At 58.3% G+C, this 11,110-nt stretch overlaps 1 long non-coding RNA gene across 1 annotated transcript; it reads left to right on the top strand.

Annotated features, from left to right (window-relative positions):
* The first annotated feature begins 14 nt into the window (after positions 1–14).
* LOC115286865 lies at positions 15–4,965 on the top strand. The gene is made up of 4 exons (XR_003906321.1): positions 15–216; positions 2,460–2,569; positions 3,010–3,085; positions 4,904–4,965. It is a non-coding gene; the product is annotated as an uncharacterized LOC115286865 (long non-coding RNA).
* Positions 4,966–11,110: the final 6,145 nt, after the last annotated feature.

Raw genomic sequence — 11,110 nt, 5'->3', positions numbered from 1 at the left:
GGGTCCCACACCCTCTCTGCACAGTCACAGCTGCCCCTGCCCAGGAAGAGCAGGGGTCCAGGGGGCTGTGCTGCAGGCTGTCAACTGCACCCTGCAGGGGAAAACCAACTCTCTCTTGACAGGAAGTCCAGGGGCACCTTCATGGCTGCTGCAGTGAACACAGTGATCTGATAAAAGGAACTGTGACCCGATTGATTGGACCTGTCTCCATAAACAGTACGTCATGCTTACTGAGTAGAGGGAGAGAATTCTCTCTCTCTCTCTCTCTCTCTCTCTCTCTCTCTCTCACACACACACACACACACACACACACACACACACACACACACACTGCCGTCCCCCCTAAACTCTCTCGGTCCAATGTGGAGAAGGGACTTCTCAGAAGATGATTTTCGAGCACTCTGAAAATCTGATTTTCATTCTGGCTCACGGGTTCTGATCCAAACTCAGCTCCATTTCTGTCTCACACCACCCCTTCACTGTTGCTGCTGCTGTTGTTGTTTTAAGATTTTATTTTTAAATAATGTTTACACCCAATGTGGGGCTCAAACTCACAACTCCAAGACGCGTGATCCTCCGACTGAGCCAGCCGTGTGCCCCCAGCGCCTGCACTCTTGTTCAGTGGGGTGGTCTTCCTCTGGTTCAGATGAGAAGTCTGGTCTTGGCTTCTGGTCTGAGTTCAGAAATGAGGACTTCCTGTCCTGTGTAGTACACAGAACCCCAGCCGTGAAGTCAGATCAGGCTCCCCCTCCCCTGGCTCGGGTCTGTCTCAGGTTGGAAGCCTACAGTGGGGGATGGGAAGGCTCTCTCTACTCGCTCCCAGCTTACCTGGCCCCTGTGCGGCCCTGAGCTCCCCTCCCCCAGCTCCTGCCCCCCTCTCCCGCAGGGTGAGCGTGGAGGGGAGGTGATGACATCTGGCTGAGGGGCTTTGCTGTCTGTGGGTCTGGCAGATGGTTAAGATGGTCTCTTCTTTGAGGAGCAGCTTTGTGACTTTTGAAGAGTTTCGCTGGTCCAATCTCTCTTACCCTTGACCCAGGCTAGAGGCATCTCCATTCTGGGTGGTCCTTTGAAAGTCCCTCCACAGCCCCTGGACATGCGGCCCACGTTCTGTCCCCTCCTCCCACCCCTCTGCTGTCCCCACTGTCTGACACCAGAGACCCATGGAGCAGGCTGTCTCACGGCTGGCCCTGGGCGGCCTGCCATATTCCTCACCGCAGGCATCAGGATGCACTCCTGCCTGCCTCGAGGGGGTCAGATCTCAGTGCCCAACTCTCCCAGGCCTTGGGCCCCCCCACCCTGGGACCTCCCCAAGTCCTCTCATTGACCCCCTCACTTGGCCAGCGTCCTTTAGGTGGAAGTGGTCACAATAAAGTAACAGCTGTTTCCAAAGAAGTCTCTTTCCAACCTCCCACCCTGAATCCCCACGCCCAGTTCAGGGTCCCAGAACAGTGACCCAGGCTGCCCTCCGATCCTGATGTAAATCCCACATGGGAGAGGTCCCTGTCACTCTGCGTGTGATCTCCTGACACCTGTCTCATTGACGAGGCGGTGGAACCTCACAGGGAGGCTCCCAGCCAACATCTGGCGTGTAGAGGACACTTTGGGTTCCCTTCCTGCAGCCTCTGGCCCCGCTGATTTCTACACCGCTGTTGGAAGGCGCCGCTGTGACGGTGCCCCCCACCCCCCACGCCTGCACCTGCTTCGGGGCTTTCTCAGAAGCGGTGAGGGGCACTCAGCCCAGGCGCGTGGGGGGTTGTGTACAGACCCCAGAGGAAACCCCAGCCAGAGAAGGGCTGAGTTGGCCCATAAACGCCACCCCCCACCCCGCCCTTCCCGGAGACGGTGCTAGGACTTGTGCTCTGTGGTTCTTCAGAAGGGCTGAGCCCCAGTTGCCCACAGCAGTGACCTGCCATTGACATACCCTTGGATGGCTTTCCTCCCCGCCCAGGCTCCTGTTCCTCATTCGTTCAGGTTGGCCTCCTGGGTCACCTCCCCATCATGACTTCCTCCACCCAAGCCCTTGTCCAAGGCCTCACTCTGGGAGGAGCCTCGATGACGACATGGTTGTACATGATAACGTAGTTGAGCCAGTGAAGTGTAGACCCCTGTGTCTTCTGCCTGGATTTTTAGGGACAAATAAGTTAAGAAGAAATAAGCCTTCCACCCCGATTCTCCCGCCATAATAGCCCTGGGAAAGAGGGGCCAGGGAGGAGCTGGTCCTGCTCTGATGGAGGGGAGGGGCGGTAATAAAGGGTCAGACTCTTTATTCATCAGACCCTCTTTCCTCAGCTTCTCCTTGGTCTGGGGAGACGGGGACCCACGCAGCAAAGCCCTGGTCCTGGGAAGGTCATTAGCAGATAAGTCCCAAGTAAGCTACCTCCCTCACATCTCTCTTCCCTTCTACCTGCCTGGATCGCCTTCTTTTTTCAAGGGCAGGGTTAAAAGTGGTTACTCAGCAGGGCCGTGAAGGGGGCAGGAGAGCCCTGAAACAGCACGCAGGTGGTTGAAGTGTGCCCAGAAGAGCCAGGAGCACCCCCTGTGCGAAGACCAGCCCTTGTGGGTCCCTGAGGTAGGAGAGAACAGCCCCCGCACACGGTAGTGCACGTGGACCCCGCTAGGATCCCCCCGGATGAGGCCGAGAGACTGCGGCAGGGGGAGCAGAGCGGGGCAGCGGAGGGGGCAGGAGGCAGCTCCTGGGGCCTGTGGGCAGCTGGAGTTTCTAAGGCCCGCTCTCCCTAGATCACCTGTCCCAGGCTGGAGAAACGCAGGACAGCAGGGAAGCGCGCGGAGAGCCGGGGGGATGGGGGAAAGTTGTACTGCTGTCAATCTGTTTTAAGATGGGAGAGGAACATTTAAGTGCCGAGGAGAGAAGCAAGCAGAAAGCAAGAAATAAACGAGAGGGTGGACGCAGTGGGGCCCCCGCCACCCCCAGAAAATGCGAGGGAGCTGAGATGCAGGGTCCCAGGAGGAAGACCCAGCCTTGGGCTACAAGCTGATCTTCTATTTTAGGCGAAGACGGTCCGAGATGCAGGTGGATCTGTATGTGGCAAGAAGTTGAGGGGAGTCCTGTCTCCGCAAAGTAGAGGTACCGCCATTTGCTGAAACTGAGGGTTTGAGTGGGTATGTCGAAGGCAGGCATTTTGGGAGAAAGGATGGGGTTTGAAACAGATGAGGTGACTCTGTGTCCAGGTTTCTGGGGACCGTCCCAGTTTCTGCCTGCTGTCCCGGCCTGGTTATCAATGATGCTCCTTTTCGTTCTTAGGAACTGTCCCAGTTTGTAGGATAAATTATGTGCTTACTCTAGAACAGAAGCAAAATCTTACTAAAGGAGTCTTGGTGAGCTAGCTAAGCTTAATTTTTTTTAAGTTCATTTATTTTGAGAGGCAGGGAAGGGACAGAGTTAGAGGAAGAGAGAGGGAATCCCAAGCAGGCTCCACACCATCAACACGAAGCCCAGCACAGGGCTCGAACCCACAAACCATGAGATCATGACTCGGACGCTCAACGACTGAGCCACCGAGGCGCCCCGCTAGCTCAGCTTTAAGAGTGAGGGCCGCCCTTAGCTCTTCTGGCCAACGAATGGCCCTGAAGTCCTGGAGGAGGCGGTGGGGCGGCAAACGGTAACGGTAACGTGAGGACGAAGCTGCAGAAAGGAACGACCCGGGGCTCGCAGTGGGCTCGGTGGAGCGCTCGAACCAAACCCACCACCGACCTCTCCCACACACCGGGTCAGTATGACTCCCGGAGGGCTGCGGGGAGGTGGCGTTCCGGGAGAGGGGACGGCACGCCCTCCGACAGCCGTGGCCGGCCAGCTGCAGGAGCCCCAGCCAGAGGCGCGGGGCCGCCTTCGGGGTTTACTCTGCGACTCTGGGGCAAAGACCGCAGCCACCCGCCCCTCTGTTCTTCTAACGAGGTAGAGTCTCCCTCTGATCACTTGTTTCTTTGGGGAGAATCTGCGGGTCTCAGCTCGGATCCGCTAAGTACCGATTTACTAACTTGGGATTCAGAAAGCAACCTCATTTTCCCCTTCTCCAGGGCTACCCAGTCCTCCAACCCAGCCATGTGCGCACACACACTTGCACACGTGCTTACACAGGCACACACATGCACATACGCACACTTGAACACGTGCTTGCAGATGCACACACACGTGCACACGTACTCCCACATGCACACACGCACACACATGTGGACACACACAAACACATGCTTGCACATGCACACATGCACACCTACTTGCACATGCACACATGCACACCTACTCGCACATGCACACGTGCTCACACATGCAGGCACACGCACACACATGTGGACACACATGAACACATCCTTGCACATGCACACGTGCTCACACATGCAGGCACACGCACACACATGTGGACACACATGAACACATCCTTGCACATGCACACACTCACACCTGCTCCCTCATGTACACGTGCTTGCACGGGCACACACACGCACATGCACACACTTGAACGCGTGCTCACAGATGCACACACACACATGCACACGCACACGCGTGCTCCCCCATGCACATGTGTGCGCACGCACACGTGGACACACATGAACACATGCGTGCGCAGGCACGCACGCACACGCGCACGCGCGTACTCCCCCATGCACATGTGTGCGCACGCACGCGCACGCGCACACGCACGCGCACGCGCACTAGACTCTTCTCCTGAGGAGCGCAGCAGACTTCATTGTCCCATAGATAGCACTCTCACCAGGGAAAGTCCCTCTTTGCCAAGAGCTTATTCCGTGCGGAGTTCCTGACACCCTAGGGTGTCGCTCTGCTCTCTGGGCCAAATCTTTCTCCCTGGGGTCCTGGCTCAGAGCCCTGAGGGCGGCATGGGGCTTGGGCCGCCCGGAACCGAGAGAGGTTTCTCTTCTCCAACAGGACAGCGGCCTGGTAGCAGAACAACGGTGAGACGTTTTCTCCCCATCTGTGGAAACGGCGAGGGTCGGGGGAAGTTCTCGGGGATCCCCCAGTCTCCCACAAGAGGAAGTGGCGGGTCAGAAGGAGAAGTGGGGGGCCTAGGAGGGGGAAGGAGAGGCGGGAGAATGCCTGGCACTGGGGACAGCCAGTCAGGCTGCATTGGAAGGGGCGGGCGGGGGGCGGGGCCGGGGTCTCTGCCTAACTCCACACCTTTCAGAGCTGGCCTGGAACCGCGTTACCTGAAGTCCGTGCGTCCGGTCCTCTTTCGGACAGTGGTTTCCGAACTTCAGAAAATATCCACACAACCCTTTCCTCAAAGGAACTATTACAAGAAACCCAGTTTGTGAAACATAAATGGACTTTTCTGGTGGACGCTGGGGGCCTGATGGGGGCCCCGAGGGTTCCGTGGGGGCTCCGGGCTTGCAGGGGGCTGAGAAACGAGGCATCGGGGCCTCACGGGAGATAGAACTCCAGCCCCCCACATTTACATGTCAGGCTTATGGAAAGAGTTCTTGGCAGGAGGGGGAACTTGCTTTTAAAAAAACCATCCCCACTATACTTGGAATTCTTTAAAATAGTGTTTGTTAGGGATTCTGTGGCTGTAAACGAATCAGAGAATGCTGTGTGCTCCTACCCGTGGTCCTGGCTTGCTCCGGCCGAGGTCTCCCACGTTGGGGTGTCGGCAGTTTGTCCCCCTGGACAACCACAGGCCGGCGAGGCGGGTGGTCGGAAGGCGGAGAGGCAAACCACATCCCGCCGGGGCCGTGTCCCCTTGTCCTACTCAAGGACTTTGCTGCGACACCCAGGTCCCCTGGGGGAAGGGAGCGCAAAGCAGGAGCCGCGGACAGGGCGGTGGGAAAATGCAGCTGAAGGTAGTGTTCCCAGCGGCCACCCGGCCGTTTCCGAGCGGTCCTGTGATTTCGCAGAGACCTCACCGCCCTCCCAGACCTGTGCCTTCGTGGGGACAGAGCACGAAAGATGCTATATGGATGGTGACCTTGCTTCTGGCTCCAGCTTACCTCCGGATCTGATTCTCCTCACCGACTGGTGTCTTATCCCGTGTGCACTTTGTGAACCGTGTGCAAGAGGTTAGCCTGGCCCCAGTTAGAGGACACGGCCACACAGGACCCCCTCCCCCCAGACACCAGCTTCACGGTCCAGGAGTCCCCCGGCCACCTCGGTTTCGGTCATTTGCTGGAAGGACTCTCAGAACACACTGAAAGCTCCTTCTGTTGACCGCTGTGCTATCTTACAGGGAAAGGCTACCCACCAAAGGCCGCCTCGGGCCGCAGCGCACTGGCCCAGGGAAGTACCAAACACGTCCCCTCCCCAAGTTATGCTCTGGCACCCACGTGACAATATACACAGGAGAGCTCTGGTGCCCGTCCGGCTGGAGCTTGGTGATGTCAGCCCAGGCGGCTGACCGTCAGTGTCCAGCCCTGCCGAAGACCGGGCTCACCCTGTCAGCACCCAGTCCCTCTGCCAGTAGACGTGAGGCCCCACGGCCCGAAGCCCTCATGGTAAACCACGTTGTTAGACGGTCTGGTGGCTGTGGTCCCTGTGCAAACAGAGATGCTCCAGTGGGACATGGCATCCCGAAAGATCAACCCAGCAGCCCCCCGGCAAAGGCCAGGCCTCCCCTTGGGTGAAGTTAATTCTTCACGACACAACATATTAAATTCATTTTCAAACAAGGGGACGAGGAGGCATGAAGAAATGGGCCAACCTTCCCAAGTGCATCCGTCCAGGCTCGACCACACCCCTGATGGCTGCCTGTCGCTGGAGATAGAGGCTCCAGGGAGAAATGGAGGGACAGCGTGTGCCCACGGCCTCTGAGCCCTGCTGCTCGCGTGGGGGCAGGGGTGCCCACCCTCAGTGGGAGAAGAGGGGCATCTCCCAGCATCCTCTGGGAGGAAGAAGGCACCGAGATGATGGTGAGACTGGGGTGGACAAGCCTCACCCCACGTCCTCTGTCACTGGGTGGGTGATTCCCAGGAGGGGCAGGTGACAGGGACACAGTGCGGTACAGAGGAGTCCTGGTGGCTTTGCAGAGGTGACACAGGAGTCCGGGGCCCCGAGCCGCTCCCACCAGGGTCCAGGCGGAGGCTCCTCTCCTGCAGACAAGACAGACCACGAGGTGTGCCGCTTACTGACAGTCTGTGTCCCCCCGGAATTCGTGTGCCGAAGCCCCACCTCCGGATGCCATGGTCTCTGCAGTGCAGCCTCTGGGAAGTCATGAGCCCTCGTGGTGACAAGAGCATCTAAGGGGAGGACATAGTAGAGAGTCCCTCCGTCCATCCCTCCCCCTCCTCCAAGCCTGAAGAAGAGAACCCGGAACGAGCCTGACCGCGTTTCCATCTACACAGCCTGCTTCCAGCCTCCGGGACAGTGAGGACATAAGTCTTCATTGCTGAGGCCTCAGCCTGACCCCCCCCCCCCCCACTGCCTGGGTGCTTTGTGGTGGCGGCAGAGCCTGTTAGAGGGGGAGGGAGAGCCCCACGGAGGCACCCACGGGGCACGCGAGCAGAGAGAGGCAGGCGTGGGGCGCTGTGTGCAGGCGCTCCTGACCCGGACCCGCAGGTGCCCAGCTCATTCTCCCTTCCTCCTCCTCCGTGGAGCCGACTGCGTTTCCTTCTCTCCTCTCCTCCTCTCCGCCGCCGAGGGGCCTCTGCCACTCACCCTGCACCCTGACCCCCAGCGGGGGGCTCTGCTTCTGGGGCGCTCCACCCTCAGGGGCGGCCCAGCACCAGTAAAGCCCAGAGTCTCCCTCCCGGGCTCCTGGGCGGCTGAGCTCAGGGTGGGGGCCCCAGTCCTGCAAGGAGCCGCCATCTCTGTGGAAGGAGAAGCGGAGCCTCGAAGCCGACTTCTTGGGGGCGCAGCTTCGTCTGGCAGCTCAGGGTCAGCGGGCCCCCCTCACGGAGCTTGGGGGAGGGGACAGCACTCAGCACAGGAGGCGGGAAGAGCTCTGGGGGGACACGGGCCAAGGCTCAGGGGGCCTCCTGAACTGTGAGTCCCCAGAGGCCATGGTCTAAGCCAGGGCACATCCCAGGTCACAGCCCCATGCCCCATGGGAGACACTGTCACTGTGTCCCAGGACCCGCCTCCCAGCTGCCCCCCACACCTGCCAGAGCCTCTCTGGAACCCTGAGAGAGAACCAGAGGGCCCTAGGGGTCAGCTGGTCCCCAGAGGGGAAGGGTCTGGCCCAGCCTGGTTCAGGGCACTCCCCCGGCCCAGGGCATCCCCCTCCTTCCCCTGGCTCCAGAGGGATGTGCCCCATGGGGGCAGGGCACTTGGACAGCAGGGTGGACGTCTCAGGGCCCTGTGGTCAGCTGGCATCAGGGGCAGCCAGAGGGCCAGCTGCTGACCTCTGGAGACCAGATCCCTGAGCAGCACCCCTGCCCCACCCCCGGCCCCCTGAGCTGGTGACTCACCTCGGACTTGAACCACGACCGTCTCTGAGGTTTGTGTGCCCAGCTGTGGGATGTAGCCCACCTTCCCAGAGCAACTGTACTGGCCGCTGCTTTCCAGTGTAGCTGTCCCCATGGACAAGGACCATCTGGTCTCTGGGGTTCATAGCGATTTTCCATCTTTGTAGAACCTCACCCACAACAGGGCCGTGTTCTCCATCCATGACAGTGCAGAGTCAGGGGGTCTCCCTCAAACAAGGGGTCTGGCCAGGCTCAGAGGTACAGCCAGACTGTGAGACACGGGAGTAGGGTCGCCCCGGAGCCACACACTGCGTCGGCCCGTTTTCTCCCTCTGACCTCCCTGCCCAGGCCTACAGGCCTCGCCCCTGCCCCTTCTCTCCACCTTTCCCCTCCCCTGTCTTTCCCTCTCTTCCTGACCCTCCTGCACAGTGGGTTTCTCCAACCTTGACTTGTTTGGTTCCACCTGCAGTCATTTCAACCACTTAGCTGTCCTATTCTTCCTGAAGGACTTCCCATTTCTCACACTTGACGTCCCACCCTGGTCCAGGCTGACCCACCTCTAGCTCGAGTCCAGACCCCAGGAGAATCCAGGGATGGGGAGATCTAGGCTAGATCCCTCCTCCCCCCTCCCCCTTCAGTGCCCAGGCCAATCCCCAGCCCCAGTGGAGTATGGTGACACCCTATGGAGGCAGACTCTGTAAGACATGAGAGAGAGAGAGAAAGTTCATAACAGCAAGAGTAATAAAAAAATTAAAGTATTTATTTATTTAAAATTTTTAAAGTTTATTTATTTACTTTGAGGGAGAGAGTGTGAGCGAGGGAGGGAGAGACAGACGTAGAGAGAGAATCCCAAGCAGGCTCTGCACTGTCAGCGCAGAGCCTGATGTGGGGTTTGATCTCACACACTTGTGAGATAGTGACCTGAGCCAAAATCAAGAGTCAGACGCTTAACCAGCTGAGCCACCTGGGCTCCCCAGTTAAACTGTTTATTAATGGGGAACTGGTAAAATCAGTTACGGCCCAGCCACATAATGAAATCTGCTGGGGCCATGAGAAGACAAGGGGTCTGTCCAGAAATACCTGCTGTCAGGAGTGAGCCCCACGACGAAGTGTTAGTTACAGAAAATTAAAAGCAACATATGGAACCGTGTGTACAGTGAGCCTCATTTGCGTATTTAAAATATGCACATACATAGTCACACACACATGTGCACATGCCTGTGGATTTCTCAGACTATAGCCAGCAAACTGGGTACGTCACAGGCTAGGACTGGAAAGAAACAGTTTTCACAATAGGCTGCTTTCTTCTTTAATTTTTTTTAATGTTTATTGATATTTGGGAGAGAGAGAGACAGAGTATGATCAGGGGAGGGGCAGAGAGAGACAGAGACACAGAATCCGAAGGGGCTTCAGGCTCTGAGCTGTCACTACAGAGCCGGACACTGGCTCAAACTCATGAACCCAAACTCACGACCCGAGTCGAAGTCAGACGCTCAACCGACTGGGCCACCCAGGAGCCCCTTCTTTGTTCTTTAAAAAAAATCTTTTTTCTGATGTTTTTACCATGTTCACCTGTATTTTTCAATGAAGAAGTGAGATAAAATGAATGAGTCCAACCTCGCTTATTTCCCCATATGACCTTCAGTCGGGCCCTCTTACTTGAAGACCGCCCCCAACCCCCAGGGACGGGCTCCTGGCCCAGAAGGTCCTGGGCAGGAGAGCAGCGGAGGACATGGGAGTGGACCCCAGGATCCGAGTCCAGGGGGCCCCAGTGCAGGCGGGAGGTCAGTGGGAGGAGACTGGATGAGAGAGAGGCCGAGCGAGGCTGAGCTACGTCGAGGGGCTCCCCACCACGTCGCAGGTAGTAGTGGGAGGCGTGAGGTTAGCAGGTGCACTCTCTGCCCGGAGACGGAAGGGTTTTCTGCTGGAAGTCAGAACTGGTATCGTATTCTCTGTCTCCAGTAGTGGGAAAAGATTCAGTGTCCCTGTAGGATGCCCCCGGCAGGCCTGGGCTTCAGCTGGCGGGGAAGCCTGGGTGGGAAAGGGCAGGTGCACCCAGACACAGATGCTTGGCACCAGGCACCGGGATGAGAGGGAGGACCAGGTGGGAAGAGCCCCTGGGGCCGCCCTGGCCTCCAGCTCTGGGAGATGCCACTGCACAGATGGGCACTGAAGCCTGAGCTCCGTAAGGTGGAGCCACCCCTCCTACTGGCGTAGAGCCAAGGGCTGTGCCCACCTCAGCCAGACAATTGTTCCATCAGATAGACATTTATAAACAGCGGCGATGTGACATTAAGGACACAATGAACTTTCTTTCCATCACAGGGATCCGCAGTGGAGACCAGTGTCAGGACCAGACTGGCTACTCAGTACTTCCTGGCCAACAGGGTGGCCCCACGTGGGAATGGCAGGCGCGAAGGGTGAGCGAGCCCCTGACTTCCTCTTCATGGAAAGATCTGGAAAGTGCCCCACCAGATCGTAGCTCCTCAGAAGCTTGCTAGGAACCTTTCCACGCGGCCTCTGGCCTTGCTCGTCTCGGGGTCTCTGTGCAGCCAGCCCAGGGCGTACCCCTCCCCCCGTCTGTCCTCCCGCCTTCGGAGGCACAAGGAGAGGAGGCGGATGGGACTTACATGACAGCCTCCTTGTCCCCCAAGAGGCCCCGGGGTCGGGCTGGGGCACTTTATAAAGGAGAGCTCGACTCTGGTGCCAGCTCTGCAGGAAAAGCGGATCTCCCTCCAGG

The sequence above is a fragment of the Suricata suricatta genome, chromosome 3 (assembly GCF_006229205.1).
Source record: "Suricata suricatta isolate VVHF042 chromosome 3, meerkat_22Aug2017_6uvM2_HiC, whole genome shotgun sequence".
In the NCBI taxonomy this organism is placed as follows: domain Eukaryota; kingdom Metazoa; phylum Chordata; class Mammalia; order Carnivora; family Herpestidae; genus Suricata; species Suricata suricatta.
This window is presented reverse-complemented; position numbering and strand designations above follow the sequence as displayed.